This window comes from Desmodus rotundus, chromosome 2 (assembly GCF_022682495.2).
Source record: "Desmodus rotundus isolate HL8 chromosome 2, HLdesRot8A.1, whole genome shotgun sequence".
NCBI lineage: Eukaryota > Metazoa > Chordata > Mammalia > Chiroptera > Phyllostomidae > Desmodus > Desmodus rotundus.
This window is the reverse complement of record NC_071388.1, coordinates 155,160,529-155,186,475: the sequence shown is the minus strand read 5'-3', so window position 1 is coordinate 155,186,475 and position 25,947 is coordinate 155,160,529. Positions and strand designations below refer to the sequence as shown.

At 38.0% G+C, this 25,947-nt stretch overlaps 1 protein-coding gene across 2 annotated transcripts in view; it reads right to left on the bottom strand.

Annotated features, from left to right (window-relative positions):
- B3GALT1 (beta-1,3-galactosyltransferase 1) overlaps window positions 1-25,947 on the bottom strand; it is a 510,742-nt gene that overhangs the window by 318,479 nt on the left and 166,316 nt on the right. For both annotated transcript variants that reach the window (XM_071220665.1, XM_071220664.1), the window contains exon 2: window positions 12,940-13,043. The gene's annotated coding sequence lies outside the window, so the exon portion shown is untranslated. The remainder of the gene's footprint in view (window positions 1-12,939; window positions 13,044-25,947) is intronic.

The following is a 25,947-nucleotide window of genomic DNA, read 5'->3' as shown; positions in this document are numbered from 1 at the left end:
TGTGCAGCATATCAATAACCTTAACTTTAAAAGTATCATGAAATAATTTATACATATGTTATAAAGAATTAAAATCCTATACGATTACATTTGTGGTCCTACAGTTTTGTTGAGGAAACACCCTAATAAGTATATCCTTGGGACATGACTGTTAGGTTGCTTTTGTTTCGATATTTCCCTTCCCTTTTATGTCTTTCCCTTGGAGATTCCTGAACCCGCTATGTTAAGGCATTCTGTTATATGTATTCATCTCACCCTGGTCTTTTCATTATGCTGATTCATATAATTGCATCTGTGGAAAGACCGATGAAATGATGTGTTTAACATATATCTCTGTTACTAAAATGTAAGCTTTTACCACCTCGTTTACTGACTAACACAAAGGAGACTTTTACTAAACGTTCCTTAAATGAATGAATAAACCACCTGTGGTCCTTCGCCTTATGCTTCTATCGAAAGAGATAGTGGAATGTAGAAGTGATATTAGAAAAGTTTATTTCACTAGGATACTTAAAACTTTACAGGAATTAACACATAAGAGTTTCGAGCAGAAATTAGACTCTAGAGTCTTACCATAAATGACCCACGTAATTCATTGCTGTACTTGTCTCAAACTCAACACTCCTTTGAAGGCTAAATGCCAGGCACTTCAAGGTAAAGTCCAACGTATTTAATTACTGCAAGAGCAGTCCAGCGGTGGCTCAACCTCATTGACATTCTTTTGATGCTACAGAAGAGTGGATTAATATTTCTGAGCGCTGTCCTTGGGGCAAAACGGTTTCAGAATTCGGAAAAGATCTAATTGATTTTATGTTTATGTTATAACTACAAGACAACTATAAACTGTGTCATAATGTTTAAAACACTGGTTTGGTTTTGTAAATAAAATGCATTGGTGTGTTTTATTTCGGTTTATTACTGTCTTTTAAGTTTGAACCTTCAGCTAAAGTCAGGAAATTTATAAGAACACATTTAAAAGCTTAAGTGAAAAAAACTGAAAAGTGGAGATTTGAAAACTAGAAATAGTTTTTGGATATCTTATGTATTGGTATTATAAAACATTGCAATATTAATTATAAAGTGATTAATATAATGTTTTGGAATTTCGAGTTAATAAACCTTTTCTATTTGCTTTCATTTACCATTTAATAGATCTGTTATCACAAGGAAAAAGTAAATTATTTCAAAATATCCATCGTAAGGAGTTTTTTTAGTTGTGTACATTCAAGGCCCATTTCCATTGACTTTCGCTATACTACTTCTTATAAAGTTAATTCAAAAGAATCATTTTATGATCACTGCACTTCAACTTATTGAAATATATAGCATGAAGTTGTTTACTTCAATGGTTCTTTAAATATCAATTTTAAAAGGATGTTTTACTTTAGAAATTTAGCAGCAAACCAAGGAATAATCTAATTATTCAATCTAGTTAATACCTTTCACCATCCCAGATAGTATGACAAACCTACTATCAGTGAAGAATTGCGCTTCAAACAATCAACTATTATTAAAGAGCTCAAAATTACCTTATTGGGCTCAATCTCTTCCTATGAATCATTCTTCAAAAAAATTTTCCCCTTCTCACCCCAGGAATAAGTTAGAATCACTCAGAGAATTGAAAGTTCCAGTAACATTAGCTGAGAGACGGTTAGCCATATTCATCTTTAGATTTATGCACTAGCAATGTAGTCAAGAATTACTGATACTCATATACGCAAAAGACAACATGTGGCTATGGGCAAACACTCTTGCCTTTAGTACAAGCACAATATGGACGTTTTTCCCTTGCTATGTTCTGTCTGGGATCCCACTAGGGCCTCTGAGACGCTTGCAGTTACTCTGGCGATGGCTGTAGCTAGACCATCCCCATCTGGTCAAGTCAAGAGAAAATCCCACAACTCATAAAACAAATACAGAGGAAGAGAATTTTCTCCAAAGATCACACCAATGGCACCTCCAGGGAAATTTCCTATTTATGTGTGATTTAAAACTGATGAAATAAAACTGGGCACATGAAACCATAATTGAGAAGTGTCACTGAAGAAGGTCAACTTGTTATTTTCTGGCAATTATTTAACTGTCACTTTAACAATTTCTGAAGAATTACTTTTGCTTTGTATTCTCTGCAAATGGTGGCTTAGTAAATAAACCCATCACGTTCTCCATCTGTTAAATTAAGATTGACAGACACTGAGAACACCTTTACAATACTGCATCTTCTGTCTTGAGAATTCTTGCAGGCTTTTAGCAGGAACTATTAAATTGTTCCTGTGAGGCTATTTTGACATGTAGTAGATGTTTTTCTCAAAAAAATTCAGATGCAAGAAGGTGAAATGATGTTTCCAAAGCAACAAAAGCCATCCTGAGTGTCAAACTATAAATTTGAGAGATAATCAAGTATCTCCTTCTCTTGGACCTCCAATTCTTCCCCCTGAGCTCAGGCTCAGTGTCTAAGTTGTGGATGGTGTCTCCTGAGTGCATGCACACACACACACACACACACACACACACACACACACACACACTCCTTACCCCTCCCACCACCCCCCAGACTTGACTTAAACTACTCTGGTAGTAGAAGAGATAATCAAATTAATTTCACTATAGCATCTCCCGGTTCCAGCCAAGCCATACCCTCTCAGTGGATTCCCTTACTTCCTCCACCCTAATTTTTCTTTTGCTGCTCTTTGCTAGGAAAGGGAAAAAACATAATTTCTTTTATCCTTTAATGTAGAGCTTTGAGATGTTTCATAAAACATTATTTTTTTCTCTTACTCTATTTTTATAAAACATGTATCTTATAAATTTTAGATTGAAGGATTAAAAATGTGTACTTATGTGATTATAAAAATTAACAATTCCACTGTTTATGAACTAAAATGACCAATTCAAATAAAAAGCTTTACAGAAGCTTTTATTTCTAAGTGACTACTTCTAGTGATGCCAGGTTTGCAGTCAAATATAGCAATTCAACTCTCTTCCTCTTCACAAAGTATGCCAACTTTTTCTGCAATAAAGATTTCTCTTTCCTGCTAAATCCTTGAGTCTCATAACACCAAGTATACTAGATTACTATCTTACTCTGACTGACGTTTTTTCCCTTCCCAAGGAATAAACCCCAATAGTGCTACCTGTTCAAAAAAATCATTTCTGGGACAATGCTTTCAAGGAAAATGGGGTGATTTTATCACAGAATATAAAATTAAGATTTTAAGAATTTTTCATTTGAAACATAATGATAGTTGTATCAAATAATAGATAGTAAAAGAATATACAAGTAGTTCAGTTAGAATTTTTCATTTCCTGACAAATTGAGCTAACTTAGTTGCGGAGCTGAGAAAGAAAAAGGCAGGTTAATTAAAAGCAAGACTATGATCATGTTGCAATTATGAGAACTACACAGTTCCTTTCATTTAAAACAGAAGAAAAAATAAATGTAAAAGTGTAACCAACAAGTCAAAAAAAAAAACCACCCATAAAATTCCCCTGTTCTTATATACCGTATCAGGTTGCTTTATAACTATTCTAAATGGAAATGTAACCTTTCTTTCCTATTTAAAATGTAAATAAAAGTGTACTCTCACTGATTTAAGTTCATATGAAGTAAAAAGACTAACAGTGGATCATTTCCTGGGAACAGGTTTTAATAGGGGCAGGGTGATGGGGGTCTGGGAGGAAGAGGAAAGAAGAGAATTAAGGCAATGGATTAACCTTAAATATGAACGTGTCTCCTTCAGTAAGTTGCTTGCAATTAATCCTGAAATGACAAATAACTTCAATTACATCAACTTTGACACACTTTCCCTTCCACAATAACAAGCCCATCTCTTTGCTTATATTAAGAAGTTTTGTGGTTAGCAGACAGCTATTCATAAACAGGGCGAGGATGATGGATGGGCCATGTATGGAACTTCACCCATAGCAAGGGGCAAAACTGGGAAAACAAGGACCTCACCCTCAGGGTGACCTTTCCTTCCCTAGCATATCTCTGTTCATACAGTTTAGATCCCCTGACCTTTCATATGGATGGTCATGTGCTTCGGATCCCCACCCCCTCGCCTTTCCTCCCCTGGCATGTTGCTAGTTATACAATAGACCCCTTATAGGGAGAAACAATAAGGGGACTAGAGAAGAGCCCTTAAGCAGTAAGCTCTCAGAACAATGAGATTCTTACCCACACAAATATATCTAGGCCTCCATTATGTTTCAGCTTCAGGCCCAGAAAAACAGTAAAACCAGATGAGTGATACCACGGCTGACATCAGGACCAGGTGCATTTACTAATGATCCCCTGTCCTGGCACCCACCAATCAGTAGAGACCACGACTCTGAAAGGACACACCTGGAATGCTGATGAATATTCTATTGGGATTCTCCCCTAAGGTCTTCTGATACATACCCTCAAACCTGAGGACCTGCTTCTCTCTCTAGGCGGCACGCCCAAGCTTTTCTGCACCTCCTTCACCACGTGCATTTTCCTTCCCTCTTTCTCTTAAGTTCTAAGGGGTCTTCTTTTGCCTCTGTAACTTCTTTCCCAAGACCATTTCTTCTACAGCTCACTTCTTCTGCCTCTGTGGCTTTCTAAATAAATGTTCTCTTTCAGTCTGAGTCTTGGCTCTGAATTCCTTCTAAGCCAGAATTCAAGTATTGTGGTTGCTGAACCAAGGTCTGGTCTGACTCCACCAGTCTAACACCTGGTGCAGTTTTACTGCCAACAGTTTGTCCATTCTTTAAAAGTCTAATCTCCCACTGCTTTCAAGTCACTTTTTCTGGTAGGTTCACTACACAACATAAAAAGATATTTGAATAAATGAATTCTAGGTCATAGTCGAGAGAGCAGGAACCACAGCTGACTGTACCAATTTTATAAATCCTTGACTGCTACACATCTTTTTATTAACATTCTTACAGAAGTGTATTGAGCCATTACTTTTTGCTATATGTTAATTCTTAATAATTAAAAAAATAAGAGAAATCCAATAAGGGAGCTATTGAAGAGACTATCAAATATTGACAGACTGTGCTCTTAACACTATGATAACCATATGTTTTCAATGGCTTTTTGAAACCAGAACATCAATGTGCCCTTAGAAAAACAGCCTTGTTACATTAATAAATACAAGCTTTGGTGATGACCTAAAGAAAATTACACTTCAGGCCAGAGAATTTCTGCAAATTGAGCAATACGTAACATTGCTCATCCAAAGCATGTGGAGTCCCCTGTTCCTCAACATGTCAATATTGTTGTGCCTTGTTACAAAATCAAAGCAGACAGGGAGAGCAAAGGGAATGAGAAGTTGCACATCTTTAGTTTGAGGTCTAACATTTAATTTTAGTCTTTCAAGCCTGTCAACACTTTTTTTCTTTGTCAAAGACAGATTTCAAAACATTATTAATTTTTACTGAATAGTATGAATAACTAATACACTCCTTGTCTAGGATACTATTAACTTTTAAAAACACAGATTTTTCATTGTGTCTGGTATAGGATACACCACCAGTTGGGTATCTTGTCAACTTGTATCCTCAGTCAACAGGAACTGCTGTCTGTTAGGGTCATCCAGGCCTTAAGAACTCCAATGACCCTTCTCTAACCTCCATCGGTTTGGGTTTTGTTTGTTTGTTTGTTTCTGCAGTCTTTATTCCCCCTTAACCATTTTGCTTCATCTGAGAGTCTCCTTTTCTTAGCCACGCCTCTTTATACAGCTCTAAGGACAGACACTGCACTGTTTTTCCTGGCTTCTTCAATCTCCTTCATTTCCTCTAGCTGACTTCAACGATGGGTAAGACTCAAGGCTGACTCCTTAATTCACTCTTCTATCTCTTTTGTCCTTTAGAAATTTAATCCAATCTTATCTGAAGCAGAACTGCAAAAGAGGAAGATTCTTTCCAGCAGAAAAATCCTGAATTTCAGTAACTGGTGACTGGTACAATTGAGTAATGTGTCTTGAGATAGATTTCAAATTCAAAATGTGGTCATTCTTGGAAAACCCTGGGCACACTCCCACTTTTCGGGCCTTGCCCTTCCTTTTCCTTCTGCCTGAAATGCACTTCCTTCATAGTACCGGCTCACTCACCTTCCTAAAACTCTTTGCTCGGACCTCCCCTTCTCCGTGAGGCCCCCTGACCATCCGTTCTATTTAGTATCGCAAACTGCCGCACTTCTCCACCTTGGCTTCTCTCGTTCTGCTCAAATTGATATTTTTCTATAATACTTCCAAACTCCAACATATTATATGTCTTATTGATTACATTTATTGGTTATGGCTCCTTATGTTTGTCTTCCCCTCATAGAATACATGCTCTGTTTTGTTCACTGATGTCCTAGTGCTCTAGAACAGTGGCACTTAGCAGATGATTAATCAATATTACTTTAATTAAGTTTAAATAACTTCCCTATATTATCCAGTACCTTCTTTTTCTTTTTACTGCTGATGGCCTAGTCTGGGTTGCTTCTCATGGTAATTAGCTAATTAGCATGCTAATTGCATTTCCTGGTTCCTCTCTCTTTAATCCATCTCCTATACTGCTGGCTGAGGACTGTCTTCTTTAAAACCCAAGTTTATCTTCTCATTATCCTCAGGAACCTTCACTGTAAGGCCAAGTCAAAACTCTTTATTCTAGAATTTGAGGCCCTGATCAATATGACTACCAATCACCAACAGCCTCATTTACACTCACTCCTCAGTCAACTCTAGTCAAGCTGGTATTGGATTTTCCATTTAAGGAAATTTGTTGACCTCTTAGTCCCAGGTCCTATGTGACAGAAAACTAGTTTACGGTCAGTTTAGGCAACGTGAGCGAGAGGAATGTAAGTATAAACAACAGTGTTTGTACTGAAGAAGAAATTGAGTCCACAGGAGAAAGACACTTGGCTGACTTATGCAGGTATATGTGGTCCCCATCACTGAAAGGGCTCTCACCTCCGCCTGTCTTCTGAGTAAGTAAATTATACTGTTTGCAAAAGTTCAAGTTCAACTTATTCTTTGATTTATTCCCTGCCTTTTAAAGGCCATAATTCCTTTCAATAACCATAAGTGATAAATACTTTATCCTTCCACACATATTCTGATGTGCCTTTCTTTCCTCACTTTCCTTCCCCTCACCTTAAGAAGCACTGATTCATAGATGACACATGCCTTTCCATGCCAAAATGCTGAGGAGCCTCTTCTCCCAAGAGGCTTCCCTTGCCTCAAAACCTGTACCTGACTTAGGGGGAAAAGGCTGGGAAGGGACCTGGCCTCTTGTGAAGGGATGTAGGGCTTACACTTTGCGTTGGTGAGAAAGTGGGAATCCCCAAATGGTGTTATTCTCTTACTGCCATCTCTGATTATTTCAAAGTCACATTTTCTCATCACTTTCCAACTTAACATGAAGGTTGTTAAAATGATGATGAAGCTTTTGGCTTGAGTAACCTTACCTTACCTCTGCCACCAATGCTTAAGACGGCCCTCCCAAATATTCTTCCTCATGTTACTCTTCCCCTCTTCTGAAGTTCTACTTTCTTCACTATTTATATAAACATTATATAAACAATAAACATTCTAGAATTTGACAGTATTTTGCCTTGCCTTTTGTTTTTGGTCCTTTGATATACTGATCGTTGCAGGAATTCTTATAGATGTAAATTGTCGTTCTGATAGCAGTGGTTGCCAACTCTTGCTAATCAATAAAGCCACCAGTATAGCATTTGAAAAATTCAAATTTGAGGGACTTACTCAGACCTGCAGAAACTGAATCACTCACCTAGTTTACAAGGAATCTACATTTTCAAAAAGCTTCCCAGGTGTCGTCTCACTGCTTTAGATAGTTAACCTGGAGCTAATAGTAGCATAATCTCAAAACACCTTTTGACTTCAAAATTATTTACTTTTAACTAATAAACATTCATGACCAAAGCTTCTGAGTCTGGATATAATTTATTCACCTCACCTAAGATTTAGAGTCTAGCCTTTGATTTTGTATCATATAATATCAAAGAAAATTATAGAGTTCAAAACACCTAACATTTTACCACATATCTTACATGGAAAGACCCATATATAGTATATTATTGTAGATTCTCATTTTCCTTTTTGACATAACATTATGTTACATACTTCCTAATGTCATTATTCTTCAAAGCAGTGAAAATAACATCCTATTAGGATAGAAATCCTGATTAATTTAATTATTTCCCCATTTTTAGACTTCTTGGGTATTTATCATTTCCAGTGCAATTGTAAATATTATAACTGATATATTTGAAACAAACAATTCATTGAATATTGATATAATTATATTGTATTTTATCTATTTAGAAAATACTTATCCTATTTAAAATATGCATTTCACTCTTTTTTAAAAAAGATTTTGTTTACTTGTTTTTAAAGAGAAGGGAAGGAAGGGAGATAAAGAGGGAGAGAAACATGGATGTGAGGTCAGTTGCCTCTCCAATGTGCCTCAACAGGAGACTGGGCTGGCAACCCAGGCATGTGCCCTGACCGGGCATCGAACCGGTGATCTTTCACTTTGTGGGATGATGCTCAACCAACTGAGCCACACCTGTTAGGGCTCATTCCTTATTTCAACTGTTCTAATCTTGACCTCAACTTTTGTAATGGTTTCTCCAATTAGTTTGTTTTCTCATTTTCAGATTCTTGTACAATTTTCTATCAACGATACCATGGTAAGGGGCCATGAAGTTACACAATCTTGTTGGCACATTCTCTTGGTTTCTATATTTGGGCCTGATCACCCTATCACCATATTCTCAGAGGTACATTCTAACATTAACCACACTGTAGGGAGGAGAAATATAAATAGCACAAATCAGTATTATTTTAAAGTGTGGCCTACAGGTCACCTGTAATAGAATAATCTGGAGCGCTTATTAAAACTGAAGGATCATGGACCCTTAAAATTACTCAGACATTCAGGTGTGGGGTCTAAGAGAATGACATTTAAACAAGGCCTCAAGGTAATTTTTATGCATAGTGATGTTTGAAAAGCCAGTCTTTCTTATACTAGACTGTCAATGAATTAGGAACCTTAATCCAATGCTGACACATCTCGTATCTTTCCACTTCTCTATAAAATTTGTACATATATTTAATCTGTGATCACCAATACAACATAATTTCTTTTCCCCTCTGCTCAATCCCTCCTCCACTAGAGTGAATCTTTTTTACAAAGCAGAGAACATGTCTATTTTATTTGGGTCAAGGTCCTTCGAATCCTCTTGTTTACTAGACTCTGATCTTGGGTTCTTTCCTTGGCCTGCTTAGTCCAGCTTCAGCAAGAATTCTATGCCCTTACTTTAGGGAAAATCCTCTTCCCTCAATCTGATCATGTTCCCCATCTCCCATTCTCTATATCTTATGTACCCTGGCTTGCCCCAATAAGAATCCTGTTGAGTCTGTCTAACAAGGAGCCCCTACCCTCTTAGCAATATTCCATCCACTGACCTCCACAATGCTTCTTGGCTACAAACTCCACTTGTCCTGGTACTTAGAATTGAGTCCAATTTCTCTCCTCTGCTGTAAAACTCTATCTACTATAATGGTTCTTATCTAGTAAAGTCTTCTTTACTGTCTTTAACAGCTGTCATAAAGTTTTTTCTTTAATACATTGTGCTATGTTTTGAATATAGGAATAGGCCTAAGTGGAGAAATAACCTTTCAGTATGGAAGTTTATCTCATAAGAAATATTACAAAGTAGTATAACCCAATATAAAGCAGAAATATGGACTAAGCATACATAAAAATTACTATAATTTGAAAAGATTATGAAGAATCTCTTCTTATGGTTATACGTGCAAGGCTGAATTTAACGGTAAATCGAAAACTTAGAAACACCTAATTTGATGTGGCTTATGTATAATATTGTTGTTCATGCCAGAAAGTTGGATTTAAATAACATCAAGCATGACCTTAATATTATGATCCATAAAATACACACATTTCATTTTTGGAAACAAAATTATCTTTGATATACTCTGTATGTTTTCATTTTAATGGCATATTATTAGAAAAATCTTTGCTTGTTACATCTTTCTATAATAGAGAATAGTAACATAAACCCCAAGAAGAAAGATTCATTTGATGTCAACCTCAAGAAGAAATTTTGTCTCCTGAGATGGACTCCCCACGGTCAAGTGAGGACCCGAACTTTATAAATAGTAAGAGGTTAGCAGCCATTTGCCTAGAGGGGCTTCTCACATACTCTGCTTACTGGGAAAAACCTCAGACTGAACGCGCTCTGCTTCTCGCACTATGTCCTGCTGATGTACACCATCTACATCAACTGCTGCACGGGAGGTCCTGCTTTTCTGTTCTGACCAATGGATTAAGACCTGCCCCATCAATTAGAACTGCTCCATAATAACCAATCAGGATGCATAATGCTGACCAATCAGGACTGCATTATTCAAAAAAATCAGATGTATACAAATTCAGATACCTCATCTACAAAAAATAAACCTACTTAGGAACCTGCCAGGATCCTTTTGCTATAAAAGGCAGTCTCCCCTTTGTCTCGATGGAGCACAATTTGGGTTGCTGAGTCTGTGTCTCCTGGGCTGCAGTTCTTTTTGCTTAATTAATGTGTTTTTTAAAGTTATTTATTATTGTGTAAAGTTAACTTTGGCTTACAGTAGTTATACACACACATACCTAAGCACTGAGGTGCACACTCACACTCGCCTCATTAGACTGCATTACTACAGTGGATACTGCCAGGGGAAAGCTCATATTCTTAATCAGCGTCATTACCAAGTAAAAACTAAAGAAATTTCCAGTAGCCGAGTGTCCAGAGTCTTTTAGACAGTCACAATCTCTTTTGTAGTTAATTCTATTAAAAACCTAATACAATGGCTAAAAATCAAAACTCTGACAACACCAAATGCTGGTAAGGATGTGGAGCAACAGGAACTCGCATTCGTTGCTGGTAAGAATACAAAATGGTGGTCACTTTGAAATAAAATTTGGCAGTTTCTTACAAAACAAAACATACTCTTACCACACGACCCAGTAATCCAATTCTGTGGTATATAACCGAATGAGTTGAAAATTTATGTCCCACAAAAGTCTGCAGGGGAACATTAACAGCAGCTTTTCTTCATAACTGCCGAACTTGAAGCAACCAAGATGTCCTTAATAAGTGAATGAATAAACAAACTGTGGTATATCAATACAATGGAATATTATTCAGGAATAACAAAAGAAATGAACTCTCCAGCCACAAAATAAAAAATATACGGAGGAAGCTTAAGAGTATAATTTAAGGGAAAGAAGCCAATATGAAAAGGCTGTAAACTGTATGATTTCAATTATAGGACATTCTTGAAAAGGCAAAACTCTGGAGGCAGTGAACAGACCAGAGGCTGCCAGGTTTCCAACAAGGGGAGAGAAGGGCAAACAGGGGAGCACGTGGGATTTTTTTTAGCAGCAAAAATACCCTGTATGATACAATAACCATGGAAACATGTAATTATATATTTTTCAAAACCTGTAAAATGTGCAAGAATCCTTACATAATGGACTTTAGTTAATAAGAATGAATCATTATTGGTTCATCAATCGTAACAAATGTATCACACTAATAAATATATTAATAATAATGAAAATTATGTGTGTTTGGAGGGAGAGTTATGTAGAAGTTCGTGATGTTCAGTGAACTTTTATGTAAACTTAAATCTGCTCTAAAAAAATCTGTTAATTAGAAACATAAAAGAACAAACCAAAGACAGAGGTTATGAAACCAAACCAAACCAAAACAAGGAAAAAAACCCTCGTTAAACAAGACAGTTTCTGGAATTGTGACCAAAGGAAATTTTATGCCACTTTTCCATGGTGACACCACTGAGCATTTGAGTTGTTACCTTCTATTCTTGAGGTGGTTACTGCGATGGTACCCGTGACAATATCAGAACAAGGCACAGAAGAAATACCAGAGCGTATCCGGGTCCCATGAGCCTGAACCCTAAGATTCTGCATTACTCAGTCTGGGTTGGGCCAGGCCCCAAATCTGCTGAGCCCTTGATTATTTTTTGAATGACTACTAAGGTTAACTTAATCAGGACTTAGCAAGACCAGACCAAATATGAAAGTGAGGCCTGAGCTACAAAATTACTGCAGACCATGGGGAGTCCTTGTGGCCCTTAGGGCAGACCCTGAGGGTCTCCAGAAGCCTAGGACAGCCAGGCGTCCTGCCAAGACAGAGGGGCTCCCGTGGGCCCGCTAGGAGAAAGCTAATGGAGAGGAAGGAGGAAAGTATTCTGAGTTTAAGGTTCTTGATACTGAAGTAGAATTACTGAAATTAGAAATACTGGTAAATCTTTAGGCAACTTTAACATCCTGTGAAAATTTAGGGCCAAAAGTATCTTTTTGTCCTAAGAAAATCTCCTGTAAATGCTGACGCCAGTCATAGAGATGCATAAAGAGCAGGCGACGTTTCAGGACTTTGAAAAAGGAAAGCTTCCCTGGCCCCCCAGCTGAGCTCCTCCAATGAATGGTTTACAGATGTATTAAGATTCAATCCCTTCTGCCCTGGAGCTGCTCTGGGGCTGCACAGAGCTGCCAGTGTCCCGGGGTGTGAGCAGCCTCTGCAGGTACCACAGGAATACTCTCATTGTCTACAAGTGCAAAAGAAGAGAAAAGCAGAGAAGCACCTCGTGGGAGAGTCTCTGCTGACAATGCTTTAATCCCAAACACCCAGACTGGTGCTTTGCAATTCCCATTGTTTCCACATATCATTCTACTTCACACATTAAGGAAAATAGTTGCCAAGGAATTATTTCTGAACACTTCTTATGAAAGGTATAAAGCATGAACCACTATAAAGCTACAACCACATTTAGAGTGGCCTTAATATTTCTGATAATACTGCCTTTTTTTGCATCACAGTTTTGTTAATTTTCAAAGTGTACAAAACCAAAAGTAGGAATCGGCTGTTACCTTATAATGAGAACTTCTGTACTTGTCTCAGGGTAAAGCGTCTGCGTCTTCACACAATCCCTCCACTCCAGGACCGAGCAGCTCTTGAGGAGTCTCCACCGGGTCTAAGGGGAAATAAAAGGAATATACTGACAGCTCAGTGCGCTTCAGCTAACATGAAGTTCTGCTTCAGGTTGTTCAGGTGCTCTTTTTGCCATTTCCACATAACTGCACATCTTGTACAAGATTCTTGTACAAAATAATCAGCATTTGAATATTTAATATAAAAAAGAATTTTCTTTGAATCGTTTATAATTCCCCCCCTTAGCCACCTTTGAATGAATAGTGCCATTACCTGTTATAATGCCATATTAACTATTTTCCACGATTATTCACTTACTTTCCCTGGATCACAATTTTACCTTTATCTCATAGCAATAAGAAATATTTCTGCAGGAGAAGTTGAAAGTTAGGCTTATACAGCCCAGTCTGTGGCTTCACTAATATTGTTTTGATTGCTTTACTCTACTATGAAATAAGCTAACACATTTTGGCCCCTAATCTCAAATGCCTAAATTTTTTTCACCTAAAACCCCTACTGGAGCCCAAAGTACTCTCATCAACTCTGTAACAATGCTGACCTGAGCCAGTAAAAAAGCGTGTTCTGCCAGCATGTTCTACAAGACAGCCTTCCATCCCCACGAAGTCGCAAGCATTCTTTTTCGGAACCAGCAAAGGAAGTAAGCTGGCTTTGGTAGTCGACAACTGACTTCTCTAATTCCACAAATCCATTTTCCACAGCGTTAGTTGGCAAGCCTCTGTCCACGGCCTGCAAACTGATTACTGTTCTTTGCAAACCTCCTTTGCAATTCTACCCAAATACTAGCCTCTATACCCTAAAGAATTACATGCTGCTGAAAGTATATTTTAAAGAAGAATTTTAGTAGTGCAAATATCTGACTTGAGAGCTCTTTCTTAACCTCCACCACCTGTGTCACACATGTCTACCCATGGGATGGTCGGGAGGGGACGGGAAACTAATGGCACACACGCGTGCTTTAGCTCAGAGGAGGCAGGAAGCCTGGCACCAGCTTACAGCGTGCCCCGCCTGACTGGCTTGGTTGGTCACATAAGATTACATAGCACAGTTAAATAAATTGGATGGTACTTCTGAACTGGAACTACTAAGCATCTTATTCTACATACCTTTGGAATTCTTAAGAGCAAAGTGATTGAAAATTGGAGAAGGTGGGACCAATAGAGCTTTAAAGGACGGACACACAATACTGTTTTAAATAATACAGTCCTTTCTTATTAATCTTATTATTTTTAACATGGGTATTTTCTTGACTCATATTAGTCCTATTAAATATCAATGGGGACAATATGGATACATCTAAAAACCTTGAAATTAAGTAAAAGAATCCAGAGACAAACATACATGTTTTATTTTTACACCTACATAAAGTTGCAGGAAAGGGGGGAAAGTCGATGAGGATAATCATAGTCTTCACAGTGCTTGTGACAGACTGGAAGGTGGCGCGAGGGGACTTTCTGAACAGAAGAATTCTGTATGTTGATCGAAATAGTGGTGACATGGGCATATACACTTCAAAAACTATGGAATAGTGCCCTTAAAATCTACATTTTATTGTAAGTCAATTATACCTCAATAAGACAAACAAATAACAGGACACAAGGAGACTTCCCAGTTTTGGAATATTTTTCAATGATTTTAAGAAGGAATCTTTACCTCCTTCTGGGCAGTGAAAAACAATCCTTTATTCTTTGACTCACTCATCTACTTAAAAAGATTCCGTAAGCACAAATACATCTAGACTGAACACACTGGCAGTGTGCTAGAGAAAATAATGTTCGCAAAGTAGACATGGCCCCTATTATGAGCTTAGATTCTATTGGGAAAAAATAGACAACTAAAACAGACAAAAACAAAGAGTTATGGCTGTAGCACTGAGGGCAGGCTCATGTTTTAACTAAGGGCTTGCGTTGAAATGAGTGAACTATTTTATGCTAAACCACAAGCTAATCTGAGCTGAAAATACTGATGTTCGCTGCATCATTAAATGCTGTTAGAGTGATAGGCCAAGGGAAACTGAATGTTTCTTCTATTAAACCAAGTCTACACATTCTCTAAATTTACTGAATGAAAACATCAAAATAATTTTCATGTCAAATTTCATTGGGATATTGAAGTCGTTCTTTTTTTTTTTTTAAACAAAATTAAGGTCTTCTACACCCTGGGGAAGGTTATATATCCAGCTGTCCATGAGGATAACACGGTGTTAAATGACCCTCTTTCCCATAAGCAAAGCTCGGCTGGGAAGACAGGAGCATCTACTCTGGTGACTCTGCTGCCAAGGAGGGATTTGAAGGCTTCCCCAACAACAGGCATTATGCATACTCACAATAAATCCAAGCTGTGACAGGTGTAGTATTTGGTATACAAAGTATAAGCACGAATAGACCAGCATTCCAACATAAAATGCTTTCGGGTAAACACAACTCCCTCACACACACATACACATACCCCATACACTTTGAATGAAGTCCTTCTGTAGGCAATCCAATTTTTAAAGCACATGAAAATTTTTCTTAGCCTAACTGGTATCTGGTATCAGAAAACATCATGTTCCTTTTCTTTCTTTCTTTTTTTTTTTTTTTGGCTTTCCAACTTATTTGCCCAAAATTCTTCCAAAATGTGGGGAGCCATTTATAAGATTAAAAAGAAAAAAGAATGTAAGTAAAAAAGCAAAACCAAACCAAACCAAAACAACACATCACAAACAAACACAAACAAGGAACGAGCCGTGTTTATCTTATTTTGTGAAACTCTCTAGCAGGAAATTAACATGATTTTTAAAGATTGCTTTAAGAGGAAATGTGCTAGAAAGAGTGAGTAGTTCAAAAATTAGCTTTGGAATGAAAAGCTCACTTTACACGAAGTCTGTAGTGGGTAAATGAATGTTTTGTAATCATTTAAACAAACATCCACAATATTAACTCCTCCTCATCTCTACTGCCCCTCCCTGTCTCTGACCAGACTCCCTGGGGTTTGGCTTGTATTCCAAAGTACCTGGGACTCTGAACTCTCTCACACGTGCACACCATTCTGTATAACCACAGTAAATACTGTCTAGATTGTAATCCAAACGTAGAATGCCACTTTAGCACTTTAATTACTTTCCTACCCTGGTCAGGGATGAATTCCAAAGAAACCCTCTATTGCTGATTAGGAATTTTGGTTCCCGTTTGCATAGGTTTGACATATTTATTATTTAAGAAACCCATCTATCTATTTATCTTGACCACATAATAAATTCTTTAAAAATCCCATGCTTTATTTGTATTCTCTAAACAGTTGATAATTAGAATAGTTAACACAATGGAACATTTTCCTGACATTTTAGTATAATTTTTCCTTCCACTTTTCCCATTTTTATTCTCCCGATCTCACTTTAGTTTCCATTTCTATTTTTTTCTTTTTGCCAATGTGAATAGTGGGTACCTGCATTCCCAGTTCCATATCTTTGAATTGATACTCACTGGTATTTTAAGACATACTTTGAGGAAAAATGTGGTATTGAGTTTGTGGGATTTGAAGAACTTTATAAGTACTGGCACTTAAGACTTCTTGCTCTCCATCCACTGGCTACATAATTGTGGTGCAAAATTTTAGATGATTTCTAATGGTTTTTGCATAGTCACAGCTTCCTTCCCCGTCTAATTCTCAAAGATGTCACACCATGGCCTTCTGTCTGCAGGCCTGTATCCAGTGGTAAGACCAGCCTTTCCCACGTGTTCTTAGAACACATTTTAAGCACCTCCAAGTTTAATTAATTTATGAAGCACTAAAATCTAGTAGCATTGAAACATTTTGAAAGAGGAAATAAACTTTGCAACTTTTGAGTCAGGACCGAATTTTTCCAAAGTTTCAATTTTAGGAATTAGCTTTACTGTATATGCATATTTTAGATGAGTTCAAAAGTATATATTTAGCTCCTAGTATGGGCCAATCACTGTGCAAGGCATAAGGGATGGGTACAAAAAACATGGCCCTTCCTCTAAAGTAACCCATAGCCTCGCCAATGAAGGTAAGGAGACATAAACGCATAAAAAGATAGTTTAGTGCCATCTGGCCAGTACTATGACAAATGTATATACCAGGCTATGAAAAAAAAGTAGGTTATAGACTCAATTTTCCAGATGAAGTGCGAAGGACGAGGATGTGTGCCGCAAATGTCTTAGTATCTAATTTTGGGACATGTGTTATCTAAACCAGCCCTTAAGATACTATCTTGATACTTGCAGAATTCATTAAATGCTTACACACTTGGTTTCTCCCTGTTTTTCATTCAATAATCTTTTATTTAATAGTTACAATGTAGCTATTTGAGGTAGAATTTTCTCATCCATAAAACACATATACCTATAGTGTTATTATGATAGTCGATGAAATAATCTATATAAAACGCTTAGTGCAGTACCTGGTGTATGGTAACTGCCCTACCCCTCAGGGGAAACAAAACAGCTCAATCATTCTTACAGAAGACTTGGCTTATCATTATAACCCTCTGCCCTTGAGGAAAATTGTCAGGCGTAAAATATCTGGGATTAGTTATCACAGTTCTTATTCCCTTAAAAGTCATCCAACTCATCCAAACAGGTTGCTTGGCATTTATATCTGAGGGAAGAGCTAAAATATTCCTCTAAGACTAAAGGCTCATACGGGGCATTTATTTGTAGCTCAAGGTCAGTTCTCAAGAGCGGTAGCTGAGCGGAGGCGATCTCCAAGGTTTTCACAGAGATCATGGAGAGGTTCTGCGGGGTCTGTATATTCCTCTTAAGTACACTGGAATAACAAATGCGAGACTTCAGAATGAACTGAGTATGTTTAATGGAAAGAAGGCGTTACCTAGCACACCCTTTTTAATTATGTGACTCTTCAGAGGGCAATTTGAGCTATTTTACAAGGCTGTAAATTACAGATAACTGATAGCAGTTAAAATAATACTGATCGAAAGACAAGCAAATTTCTTCTGGTGGAGGGAAAATTGATTTCTCCCCATTCCAATCCTAGGAGAGAAAAAGCTGATTTGCATCTATTTGTAGATTAATTTCAGCATTCCTGATTCAACTGTGTGTATTTTGAATTCCCTATTGAACCAGCTGATAACATCTTATTCATTTCCACATTAATAAGCAAGTTAAATAAATTTTTGATCATTTTTTTATATTTGTACAACAATCTCGAGTTTGTCCTTCTATAAATGACCCTCTAATACTATAATTCATATTTTTGTTTTTATTTCTCATAATATTTCAGTAAACAGCCCAAGTGACTTAGGGTCCTCTAGACCACTATCTTATAGCTACATACTCTCATAGGAACGCAGTGTTCGTGTTTGTAGCTACTATTATCTTGGCACCAACAAGTATTAATAAGAACAGAGAGATAAAAGCTAATGATGACCCTTCATGAAGGGATTTCCACAACGGAAACATTAGTAGAATTGTCACTCCACATTCTATTACTACAAAGGGTGTAAGAATATGTATAGCAAGACAAAGCCATGTTTACATGGCGAACAAATATTTTATTTCAACAAAATAGCTCCTGTTATATTAAAAACCAATACTGTGAAATTGAATTTCTCAGATTTGTAGATCTTCTTGTATTTCATTTGTAATTATATGTTAAGAAGTATAAGCGTAAAGCATTTATGCTTGGTTTTGTTTACATATTTTTAAGCAATTTTAAGTAATTGTGATGAAAATAAGTTACTGCTGGGGTTCAAAGAGATTTTTCTCCTTGTTTTTACTTTTCTCCCTTAAAAAAACTATACATATTAAACAATTAAAAAAAACCACTGGCCTATATTGTCAAAAACTGAATAATTCAAATTTCGTATTTGTAGAAATTTAGTGTCCAAGAGCTAAAGCTCCACTGTCTGAAAGAGTTTATTTCAATCTCACGGTCATCTTTAATTCATACTGACTTCCCATCACATCCTGTACTTTAAGAATAAAGAAGGCTGTTTGTTCATTAGATTCCACGTATGAGTGAAATCATATTGTAACAGGGTACAGAGCAAGGGGTCCCCAAAGTCGCCAGAGCCCATGGTTGGGGGTAGGGGGAGAAGATGATACAGCATTTAAGATACTTTGTATTACAATAGCAAGTGGATAGCCATATCTTTCATTGGGGGTGGGGGGAAGTGGACTACTGCCCCAGGCAAAAGGTGTACCAGAGAGTGTTCAGGGACTCTTGACATAGCTAGGGGTTTGTGTAGCACCTGCAAGGAGAGGCAGAAGGGTGGAGGCCTGGGCGTCACTGAGTCTCTCTTGCCCTGACTAAAGACGGCAGCTGAGAGAAGGTAGAAGAATATGGGAAACTGGCAAATGTAGCTCACTGTAGGAGGGACCAGAGGTGAGGTCATGCAGGAGGCTCCGGGTCAGGATTTAAACTAAGGGCAGGCAGAGAGAGACAGAGGCTGGTTCACCGTGGGAGAGAGTAAGATGCATCCATGCAGTTTTAAAGGAAGGCAGCCATGAGGAGACAGCTAAGCAGTCTGCAGTGTAAGGAGATTCTGGCTTGCCGCCTGCAGTGAAGGAGGAGCTACATCTGTTCCTCTGAGGATTTGGCCATAGGTCCTAGACTAGTGAGAAAGAGGTGGTGGGCAGCAATAAAGAGTAGCCAGAAGGGATTCGCCCATGAGGTCTGAGCAAGGAAGCAGCAGCCAAGAGGGAGTGAACGGCATGCTCCTGCACTGTTCGTGCCCGCTCTAGCTGAGTCGGAAGCCACCAAGGACTCTGCCTTGCAAGCCGCTGACCTGCCGCCTCGCAGACTGGACTCTATCTGAACTCTTGGGACTCGGGACATATGGAGAGGCCACTCTCTTGGGACTTGTGCCTTCTTGGACTTCAACATGATCCAGTGCAACACAGCACATGTTTTCCTAGACTATTATATGGAGGCTGAGGACAACGTACCCCAGATCCTGAATGAGAGAGCTGCTGCAAGAGGATGGTGGCTCTGAAACCCACAAGTGCACATTCCAGAGGGGATGGAGATCTGCTTGCACAGCCATCCTAAGAACAGATAAGGATGTGGGGAACTATTGGGCATGGTTTTGGCTTTCAGCCTGGTGAAGAGCAAGGCAAGCTCTGGCTCTGGGAGAGCAAGGATCTGAGCTGAAGTGCTCCCAGCACCCGAGGTTGGAATCTTGTAAATAGAAACCTTTTCCCTCAACACTCATTGCTGGGTCATGCACCAAGGCGCCGTGTGCACGGCCCGCTTTGCTCGGTTACAATATGGTATGCCAAAAAGGGACAGACTCATAGGTAGAGAGCAGGCTGACAGCTCTGGCAGGACTCAGTTAGGGGGCAGAGGGGCCAAACAAAAAGGAAAAAGGGTTCATGGACATGAACAGCAGTGTGGTGATTGGTGATTGAGGGTGGAGGTGGAGTATAAGGGAGAAAAATGGGATAATGGAAAAAATACAATAAAATTAAATAAATTTTTTAAAAAGGCTCAAAATAAATGTCATTGTTTTAAGAAAAAGCCTAGTCCTAATGAAGCTTTGAAAATTCTCCTGTGTAGCTGCAAAATGTCATTCAACTCTTCATATTTTGATGTACTATTAATTTGAGTTTAGTAATATTAGAATCCAATTATGAAATTATTTTATTAGCAAGGAACTTCAAGGAGAAACGGTTTTATGTTGCATCCATTTTAAACTCCAAAAGAAAGCAAATGTGCCAAATTTGACTTGTTTAAACCCATGAAGTCATTTTCTACTCTTCTAAAAACCAGTTGCGTCTAGGGAAATGATAGCTACTAGGGAGAAGTGTTTTAATTATTTAAAAGACACATTTCTTTCTGTATATTGCTCATTTAACAGAACCTTTTGTAGAACTCAGCCTTAAAATTGTGTGTCACGAGTTATGTCTCCGGGGACGGAACAGAACGCCCGCTGTGCTGGGGGAGTGGGAAATACCAAATACACAGCTCTACCACCACTCACAACAAGGGACGGCTCCACAGGTGGCTTTAAACTTCTTGGAAAGGTGCGGTTTGCAAGGTTCTCCTCTGTGGGAGGTAAACTTGAGGATTTTTCTTTTTTAATGTTCACTTGGAGACTGAGGGATTCTCCCCATTCAGTAATTAAGGAGCTGCCTATTGTTCTTTGTCATTTACTTATTCTTGGTCCCTGGCATATAGTAGACATTCAATAAATGAATCAATGAGGTTTATAGCTAGGAGGGTTTGACCAAGACAGCATGCCCATGTTAAAAACCTTTTAAAACATTCAGTAGCATACAGCTCTATTAGAGCAAAAACATTTGAACATTAATTGTTTTAATTGGAGGCCATGATTTAAGTTAGAATACAAAAAGATATAATTGGCAGGTTTTTGTTTTTCTTTTACATTATGGACATAGGCAAACATGAATAAATATATAATACACCTGCCATTTTATTCCATTGTGGATTTCCTTCCATAGCGGCATATTTTGCTATTAAGCTGAGTGCTGGTTTTTTCAATTTCTTTTATTTTTTAACTGTATTTTTATTGTTGACCTATTACAGATGTCCCCAATTTATTTTATTTCTATTTTTCTACTACGTTTAAGTAGCAAAGAGGATTTTTCTTTTTGCCTCCGGGTAGAGTTGATTCAGAGGGGATGAAAAAAGCACATTTTTAGCCTTTGAGCTATTAATTTGACCTTTATACCTCAACAGTGCAGACAATAGTCTTTAAAAGGATGGCTTTGAAATGCAAGCACCAGCAGTTTAAAAGGAAAAAAAATTCCAAGCTGGGATTTAAATATCAAGAGCCAAACCCTAGAGGACTTTGCTCAAAGGGTTCAGGCCTTAGACCTGGTGGGGGAAAGTTACTGACGCTGCAGGAGCAATTTTCCTGTGAAACCCATGAAACAGAGAAGTGATAAAAATACAAACCCTTTCTGCCTAGAGAAAATAGAGATACGGAAAGGAGAACAAAAAGAGTATAGATAGTGTGGGTGGCCCTACTCCCTGAACCTACTTTGGGACTGAAACTCCCCAAGATATTCAGTAACTATTGCACTGGTAGCTCTCCCCACATCTCCTCTGGAACTTGAAAAGCTCCTTGCTGGTTACCCTTCACCAAACTGTCAGCGGCAGTAGATAGAAATGTCAGCCAGGCGGATCTAGGTAAAGAGAAGAACTAAGAAGGACTTCTATCATGCCCAACCTTTCTTCAGCTCCAATAGGCATGAGGGAATTAACTGAAATTCTCAAGACCACGGCTGAGGGACAAAAGAGAGTTGAGAATCAATGAGCCTAAAGGGTTTACTCTAGGGTGATGTCAGGGGATACTGTAGCTGAACAAAGTTTGCATAAGCAGCTCTAGCTAGGGGGTCAGATGAAGGTTGCTGCTAAATTTCAGCGAAGCACAAAGTCAATGCCAAACGGGCCGAGGGCTCCAGTGGCTGAACTCCATGGCCCCACAGAGCAAATTGCATTTTAGCAATGCTTGCAGGACAGAAATCTAATGACAACCAAGACTGTGAATGACAGAGAGGTAACCACAGATCAGATGACCTGGTTCTAGGACAACACAGAAGAACTCAGCAGGAAGGAAGAGGCAGGGGGTAGGAGAAAAGTGGTGGTAGAGAATCCCGAACAGAGCCAAAGTGAGTGAGCTTGCGGCAACAGCTGACTGTTACCTTCAAATGACAAGATCAGATCTTCTCCTACCCACCAAAAAAAGGCCCAGAAAGTTGATGTGCTCTTAGTGGTAGACAGATGACAGTTGCTTTTTTATGCACTTGAAGCTGTGACTTGTTACATTTCCTTCTGACTCACATATATTTTAAAAACAAAAGCTAACACATACATATGCTATCCCACAAATGTGTAACAATCCACATTTAAATAATCAAATGGTAAACAACAGGGAGGAGAAAAGATCATTCCGCATCCCCAGCATCTAGCGCAATGGTTGACATAAAATGTACATGGATAGTTTTGAATGAGTCATTAATAAAGAAATTAATCACCACCAAAACACACCTGGATAAAATAAATCCTAACATGAATAACCACTTGGTATTAAACTCTACCAACTATGTTACCTCATGTAATCCTCATGTATTTATTTGGTAAACAATATTGTTAGTCTTATTTAACAGAGCAGGAAATTGTGTTTTATAAGAGCTAAATGATCTGCCCAAGTTTCCAGAATTGGTAAGTAGAATAGCTGGGATTTAAAAGTGCACAATCCGAAAAACTGCAATGATGATTCGTAACTTAAAAAGTTGTTTTTGAATAATTTAAGCAATTTTGTGGAGTCCACACTAGCATGTGCTCGTGTATTTGCCATTTGCAGTTTTTGTTTTAGCGCCCTCACTGAGCATCACAGCGCTGCAGACCTGAGGAGGGGATGGGACTTAACAGATCAGCTTGTTAGGTCCTCTGTTAAACAAATGAGAGAAGGTACAGAGCAAACTGGCACAACTGACCCTCGAGCAAAGTGGGATGGGTGGTTAGGGATGCAACCCCCAACTCAAAAATCCCTGGATAACTTTTGACTGCCCCCAAACTTAAGTTGTCCTTTGGTATCTGCAGAGGAACTGGCCCCAGGACCCTCTGTGGATAACAAAAGCTATGGATGCTCAAGTGTGCCCCATGAGAAACCACATCGATCAACACACGCAGGTGGCCCCTTGCATCTGCACAGTCCCGCCCTCCTATAAAAACCAGTACAGGTATTTACTGAAAAAAAAGTCCACATGTAAGTGCACTGTTGCAGGTCAAATCCACGTTGTTCTTCCTTTAGGAAAAATCCCTCTTGCTCTCCTCTTTTCCTTTTTTTTTTTCCTTACTCATTTAATAATTGTTAAATGAGTTAAAAGGTGAAGAGTAGTGGTGTTTAGGATTATAAAGGATTAGAAACAGAAGATTAGTCAATGGAGGTTGACGTTAAAATTGGTAAAGCAAGCCCCTTTGCATAAATATGGTACCATAAACAATATCTAAAGCTTGCTAAACGTATCCATTATAAAGGTATTTTTTATGATGGCATGGGTACTACTATCTCAGACTTCTACGCTATTTTATTACAAAGCAGATTTTCTTATTTTGAAGATCTATTTTGTATGTAGTATTCTATTTTAATATTCTGAGCCAATTTATACAATACCCAAAATATATTAAAATATCAGTTGTTTGAAACAATAAATAGACCTTCCAAATGCCACTCACATGTTATCAGTATTTTCTGTTCTGTCATGCAAAACACGTTTTTACTGTTGACTTGCCAATCAGCTTACAGAAAAGGCATGACTGGACAAAAAACTGACGATTCAATGAAATGTGTATGAGGAGAAATGATGTCTTTAAAATGCTGAATCATTTCCACAACCATCCAATCTTTAAAAATATTAGATACCAAGGCACATTGACAAATGGGTCTAATTGTTTCTCTGCAGTGGTCATCACAGAAGAATTGGTAATACACTCTATTATTTTGTTAGACATGCAATTCTAGTGACATTATAGTGCCCATAAAATGGTCTGATAACTTACAACTGGGATAGAACTACAGTAATATATTCCAGACTTCATTAAACTGTTTCTTTGTAACTCACTTTCACATTATTATAGGATCACACTGTGTCATTCTTCCTCTTTTTTTGTATAATCATCTCATTTCATTCTTCTTACGATATTTAAACTGTTCTTGCAGCTAGTTTTCATTTAAAGACACACGCACTATTACTGTATGTGGTCAATCACTTCTTGGCCTAGAGCAACAAATGTGCAGCTGGGCCTGTAAGGGCCCAATGGGGACAACTTGAGTGTGGGTCACGTAACGCCACAGATGTCATTTCATCCTGCACCTCTAGCTCTAATTGCTGACGTGACTGTTTTTAGGCTCATGATTACTTTATTTTTTATCTTTTGTTGTATTTTTGCCATTACCATTTCCCCTTATAATCTCCTCTCTCCGACATGACTTTTAAAGTACCTTTAAATTATGTTCTTTCTTACCCCTTCTCCAAAATTCTGAACTGCCGACCTTCTTCCCATGTTACAAGGTTTAAATGAACCCAACATTCAAAAGCACATATGCTCATAAGTGGGCGAAATCTTAAACATAAAAAGCATTTGCCAGTGTCTCAGCTTTTGCTCCTCCTTTTGAGTTATGCATAGGGTGCTTTGATGACTCCTAAAGCTTAAATAAGTAATGAAAACATGGATGTGATCAAGCAGTTTGAAAGTAATTGGTCAATCTGCTCCTTTTATCTTCTGCAGACAAAATTATTTATGGAACTACTACACTTAAAGAGAGGCTTTCTTAAAATTCAGAAGAAAGTCTTTTTTTTTTTTTTTTTTTTACATTTGGTCATCCAAATTTCTCTTTCTTCTCTTCTTTGCCTCCTCTTCCTTAATTTCCTCCTTTTTAATGATTAAATGATTCCATTCCATCAATTAAAATTGATGGATTGTAGATGACAAAATAAATTGCTTAACTTTGCTCAATTATTTAAGAAAGCCAAATTATCTCAGTGAAAGGTATAGATGAAGGAATTTTAAAATTTTGTTTTGAATGAAGTACCTATATTTTTAAATGAGGGAGTAGACTTTGCATAGCATATTTTATTAAGATATCAAGACTCTAAAACAGTTGACAGAATTTTAAAACTGTCAACAGTGTTCTCCCCTTAAAGGAAACCCCCCAAAAGCTGGCAAGGTCTAATAGGACAGAAAGCATTGTATTTTGTATCTTTCAACATCAATTGTTCATGTAAAACTGCAGGCCCCAGAATTGAAATGAGACTTGAGGCAACAACCCAGTGGGCAAGATACGGCATTTTCTGAACTCCAGACCATGAAAATACTAAGTACTTACAACTATGTCCACTGACATTAAAAGTGCTCAATCTTTTAGCTATCGTAACCCTGGCTGTGCCTACTTAAGATAAATACCAAGAGCTGTTAACCTGAATTCTAAGCTCTGT